Consider the following 6550-nt stretch of genomic DNA (forward strand, 5'->3'; position numbering starts at 1 on the left):
TTATGTTGTGCCGTTCAATTAAATTTGTAATTTAAACTCTAATTTAGCTGTGCCCATCAAACTAATAGAAATAAAACACCAATGATCTAAAACTTATGGATTTAAAGGAGTTGTTTAGCTGTAGGGTCGTTTTATTAGATATGATATCATTTCCAACATAAATAAATTCCAAAAAAAATCTGTGACAGAATCATAAACAAAGGTGATAGTTAGTCAAACCAGTAAGATCAATGTTTAGGTAGGTAGTGTATAAAATACTATTATCTAGTATCTGTATATTTTAGTTTGTATTTACTACATTATTACAACATATATTTGTAATATGCAATATAATCTATCGTTTTATATAATTTTACTGCTCCAAAGTACAAGACTCGATGCAAGAATTCATACATATAGTTTATCTGATTTGTTTACAATGGTTACAAGGAATAGCATGCAACAGATGTACAATAGGCGCAGATCAGCTCCGCCTTCTCATCAGAGTGTGTGCTCCTCGAACTGGGCTCCTTCTCATTCAAAAAGCCGCTCTTATATAGCAGGAGGCCTCCTTCCCGTTTCACTTGGATCGACTCAGCTCGGCTCTGATTGGTTTAGCTCTGTTCATCTCATTATTCCGCATGACTGGGCACAGCCAGGCTTGGCTTAGCTCAGCCCTGGGTTCATGTCTCTGTGGATCACATTCCACAACAATATATACTATCATATACATAATTACATACATACATATACATAATTATTTTATATGATTAAAATTATTTGTTATATATTTATAACTTTTTAAGTTATTGGAGCCTCAGTAGGCATATAAGTTTACAATAAATCTGAGTGCATCGTCATTGCTATAGTGATAGTCTGAAACAGGTTACTAAGACAACAATTATAAACATAAATATATTCTGCAAACATAAAGTCTGGTGCAAATTTTATTCAAGACAAGCTTTCTGCAATCATAATTAATTTGCTTCAAGATATTCTTCAGGCTTTACATTTTAATATTGCGTCTTCATTGCTAAATGTGATGTTCATTTTTAGTCTACTCTGAGTGTCCACGGGATTATTTCTATAATCCGTACTCTGAAACTTGCATTAGATCGGTTGGTAAAGAGGCGACATGGGATGATGCCAAAAGTATTTGTTCGGAAAATGAAGAAGAACTGCTGACATTTCAGAGCTTTGAAGCTTTGCTCTGGATGTCTTCCTACTTTCCCATACGTTTAGGTATCTGCTTATATTAATAATGAGAGAGTTAAAATTCTCATGTTAATATGTTGTTAGTTCCTAATGTTTAAAATCAGATCTTGCATTAAAAAATTGTGTAAAGGGCATCGGTGGTGTAGCGGTTAACACTTTTAACTGCCTAGCGCGGTGGATAGATTGTCACCAGGCGATACAAAAAAAACTTGTTTTAACCCTTTCACTGCCGTAGACACATAAATGCATCTTTGTGGGACCACTGCCATAGACGCTTTTTTGCGACTTTCCTAGCAATTGCGTAGTTACCTAAGTTTATTATTCGTTGACAACATAACCTACGATCTTTAAGACTTTTTTAAAATTGACATTGTTGTCCGAAGATTTGTCTATAAAATTAGTTTAAAATAACGAAGCAATTATAAACTTTTGTTTGAGAATTTCTAAGTTAAAAACGAACATTTTTTGTGTGAGTTCATAAATTACCGCGTGTGAGTCAGAATGCAGGTAATTAGTTATTTTGATGGCATTATAGGCAATTCAGATTCAAATTTTTGTGATTATACAGAAAATTAAAGCAGCAGCACTGTCTCTGATAGTGGAGAAAGTAATAACCTTGTAAGAGTAAGGAAAATTATAGAGGATCGTTTTAGCTTCCAATCGATCGTAGCTTCACATAGCTTGTACATGGTTGGCAGTAAAAGGGTTAAATGCTACACGAGTGATGTTGCCAGAAGGATTGGTTGGTTATTTGTTTGGTTACACAGCATAAATTGAGTTTCAAGGCAAATTTTTGCTAAAATTTTAAGATTTTGCTGTGGAGCGATCTTACAAAGACAGGAAGCGCACCACAGCATTAGATCTTCATAATTTCATTAAATGAGGTTAATGAAACTAGTTACTGAGTCTTATAAATAGCCTAAAATATTGACTATTGTATATTTTTAGAGCCAACACGGTCAACGCGCTTTTGGATTGGTGGAGAAAATTCCAACGGTGATTGGATGTGGACCGGACAAAGAATTAAGCCGATTGATGAAGAATATTGGAGCAGAGGTCAGCCAAGCGGAGATGGAACATGTGTGAGTCTGGTCCAAAATCCAAAACCTAGCAGAGTCACTTTTCTAAATGATGAATCTTGCATACGTGAACTAAAGTTCTTTTGTGAGCGAGTCAACCACAACTAGGATTAACATGCTCAAAAGCATGATTATGCTGGATAACAGTGAAAGAGTTACCTCTACCACCATCTTTGGTTTCTTGTTTGTTTCTGTAGCATCTTGAAATGTTTTAATGTATTTATGCAGCCAAGTCTATTGCAAAAACTTCATTTGAAAAAGTTAGTTGATCTGCGATGAATTTAACTACCAATTGGGCTGATTTAGCCATGATGCTTCATTATTGTTGTCATGTAAAAAGTGCAGTTTTAATGTTTATCTATAATTTCAACTTTGTTGTCTCAAAAATTCTTCTCTAATTTGTTTAAGAGGTTTGATTTTACAAATACATGATGAATGAATTTTTTCAAGCAAACCAGCAGCTATCAGCGTTGTTATGGCGCCTTACAGTGCCTCGCGTTGCGTGTTCGCAACTCGAGTTGATCAACTCGAGTTGCACAACTCGAGTTGTGAACGCGCAACACGACTTTTCAAAAGTAAGGTGCAATATAGTGGTATTACGGTAGAATAACCGTAGATCTAGTTATATTAACAATGGTATATCAATAGGCACCCGTTAGCTAATAGAAATTAAACTGTATGTACTGTAAAACTAGAGCTAATAGCGAATTATTAGAATTATACTGTGCCGAGTTTGCAACTCGAGTTGCACAACTCGAGTTGTGCAACTCGAGTTGTACAACTCGAGTTATATTTACAAACTCGAGTTGTACAACTCGAGTTGTGCAACTCGAGTTGTACAACTCGAGTTGCAAACTCGGCACAGTATAATTCTAATAATTCGCTATTAGCTTTAGTTTTACAGTACATACATATAGTCTGGTGGCCACAGGGCATTTTTGTGTCGTTTTTTTGCCAAGGTGGCACGACAATGGGGTATAACGAATCTTAGATTTAATGGATAGAATAAAACATCTCCTAACTTTTTTATTATACCTACCGGAATTATTCTTGTCAAGCAGTGATTATTTGCCATTAAAAGATGGGTAGAAATGCATAAATGAGATTTCCCTTGCGCCATGCGCAATTAGCCAAATCAGCCAATCAGCTAGGTAAACATAAATCTATGCATTTGTTTAATACGGGGCGTATTTGCATTCACCGATAACATTTGTGCCCTTAGTCTGTTTCCGCTGTTCCGTGTTAGAAACTGCCGTATACATCGGTTAGTAGTAGCGCAAATTTAGTATCTTCTATTTAAATTGATTACCACAGCTAGCTATTATCAGTTACATAATTCATTATAATCAGGTTTTACATGCTAAGAAGTCAACAAAGTTTTACTAACGGAAAAAAGCGATAATCCAAAGTTTTTATGAGATGTAGAGCACCATCTACAAACAGTCAGATCGCAGCTCGCAGTGTTAGTCGTATGTAAATGCCACACTGAATGCTTGAGGAAGATTGCTAGTGAGTCGAAATAACAAAGAGCTTCACAAGTTGCAAAGAATCTCAAACCCCTGAAAAAATAAGGTGAGATGATAGCAAACTCATTTACTTAATATTTATGAATAATTAATCAAAGATTAAATGCATTGCTTTATTGAAAATCTTGCGTTTCCTTCACTGTGTACTGTAGTCAGTTGGATCAATGAGTGATAGGTGTTGATTATAATGAATCAAACTCTCAAGTCAAACTTCTCAGTCCAGATTTTACATATTGGTTACAAACTATACAATAAACTAATCTCTGTCGTAGGTATTGTTGCTGTGTCTTCAGACACTCACTGTTTCATACACTCAATAGCTTAACTCAATTTGTTTAATTTTTAGGCTAAAACGGTAGCACTACATAACATTATAAGCTACTTATATTACTTATACTTACTTATACTAGAATACCTAGATTGGGTATTTTTTTAATAAACCAGTAATACTGGACTATTTGTAATATAGAATGCCTCTGTTGATTTTTATTAAGACTTAGCTCGCCTATTTACAAAATTGGAGACTGTATTGCTCTTTGAAACGTCAAACCAATATCAACACAAAGTGTAGTACCTTTATGCAAATGTATGATTGTTATTTAACTGATGGTTTGGTTAGTTTTAAGTGACTATATTGTGTCATGCAGAACTTAGCAGTACTGTATTATTGTGTTATTACACTATATTCTATTGTATTGTATTATAATAGCTGTATTATGTTGTATTGAACTGATTTGAATTGTGCTATAGGACTGATATGTTGCATTATGTTGTGTCATATTATATATATTAATACATATTTTGTTGTATTTTAATCAATTGTATTATATTGTATTGTTATAGCACTCACATATCAATTATTACCTTACAGAAGTATGCGATGTATGAGTTAACTAATTATTGTTGTGGTTAAAGCTAAAGAGGGTACATCTATTACTTTTATGTAGGGCTATGCACATTGCGTACACGTTCAAATCAGTATTGTAGCTCTTCCTATTTTCAAGTTTTAAATTTATTGCTACATTCTTTGATAGATCGTTTTTCAGGTAGATTATGATCGATAAATATCGCACCATAAATGTATGTCAGCTCATATATGTCTATATGATCATTTTGTATTTTGAACTCATTGTCTCTAATGGATGCGATTCTTTACATTGTAGTCGGCCGCCAGGGACTTGATATGACAAACATTTCTCGCCATCACCTTAGCCACTGATCTGCCAGAAACCCTCTTCATACTCGTTACATTGATACCTGTACAACTACTGATTGACAGGCTATACTGTATACCTCATTGGGTACACTGGTTGTGACGCAGACTAACTAACAAATCTAATGTAAACTTAATCTTTTAAATGAAATTATTATTATTAAAATTATTTCTTTTTTATTTAACTGACATCAATATGCGAAATTTCTGGCTTAGCTTTAGATTTATTGTACTGGTAGCATGTTAAAACCATGCAGTATTTTGAAACCATGTATGGTTGAAATGTTGAATGTAACCAGTATGATGGAATGTGTGGTGCAGTATGTTCGATGACAACCAACTTTCTGGATGATTAATTAATATCATGTCTTTGTATGGGTATCTTAGTACTTATGATGACTAGTATGAAGACTTATGAAGACTAGTATGATTATTATATAGCATGTTTACCAAAGTACATAGTCTGTTTATCATGATACATCAAAAACTGTTAATTGTTTCTAGAAAGCATATTGCAAAGTATTTAATAAAACTATTACATAATTATAATCTTAAAGCTCATCATCACCGTCTAATTGATTACCATCCTCAATCTCGTCAGTCATTTCATTACTGCACTCTACACAGCCGCATAGACTTGCAAACTCTTTTTTTTTTGCATGAGCAACTGGTCCATTGGACAAGCTGCCTAGGAATAGCTCTTTGCTCATCAGGAAAGCATTGCCCAGAAATCTCATCATCATCTTTACTCCAGACATGGTTTGTGGGATCTGGGGGCACCATTAATGGTTGAATTTTCCACTGCTGTATTGCTGCTTAGTAATTGACCCTGATTAAATGCCGACGGAGAGAGCCCTCTTGGTGGAAGGTTTTTTTTCATAAGATGTCCTTGATGAGAACAACCTGTATCTGGCGTCGGCTTCACTTGTAGAATCAGACTTGCCATAAAGATGCAGTGTTGAACGTGTTAGTGCGTTGAACAACCTTTTATCTAATATAATGTAGTAGTTGATTATATTGAATTATGTAATCCATGACAGTTAGCTATTAAATTGGTATAATTAGTAAATTAAAGTTTTCGATCATTACTCCAAACGCCGGCGGTCGCTCGATGAGACAGGAAACTGACAACAAACTTAATTGATATCGGGGTAATTTAATACCCCCCTACTACAACATGAGGTAAATGTTGGTCTACGGCTCTGATTAGCTGGTCTGGCTGACTGCGCACGGCGTAAGAAAAAATTTATTTCTGTATAACTACTCACCATTTAATGGCAAATTACTCTTAGCTTATCAACTAAAATAGCGGTAGAAAACTAAATTAGTAATGAATAAATTAGAAACATGTTAAAAGTGTCAAGTTACCATAGACCCCATCTTCTGCCACCTGTTGACACGATAATGCCCTGTGGCCACCAGACTAATAGTTTAATTTCTATTAGCTAACGGGTGCCTATTGATATACCATTGTTAATATAACCAGATCTACGGTTATTCTACCGTAATACCAATATATTGCACCTTACTTTTGAAAA

General features: G+C 34.6%; 1 long non-coding RNA gene across 1 annotated transcript; it reads left to right on the forward strand.

Annotated features, from left to right (window-relative positions):
- The first annotated feature begins 3201 nt into the window (after positions 1–3201).
- Positions 3202–5561, forward strand: LOC137398716 (uncharacterized). The gene is made up of 2 exons (XR_010979001.1): positions 3202–3845; positions 4963–5561. It is a non-coding gene; the product is annotated as an uncharacterized lncRNA (long non-coding RNA).
- The last annotated feature ends 989 nt before the right edge of the window (positions 5562–6550 follow it).

This window comes from Watersipora subatra, chromosome 6, assembly GCF_963576615.1.
Source record: "Watersipora subatra chromosome 6, tzWatSuba1.1, whole genome shotgun sequence".
NCBI classification, from domain to species: domain Eukaryota; kingdom Metazoa; phylum Bryozoa; class Gymnolaemata; order Cheilostomatida; family Watersiporidae; genus Watersipora; species Watersipora subatra.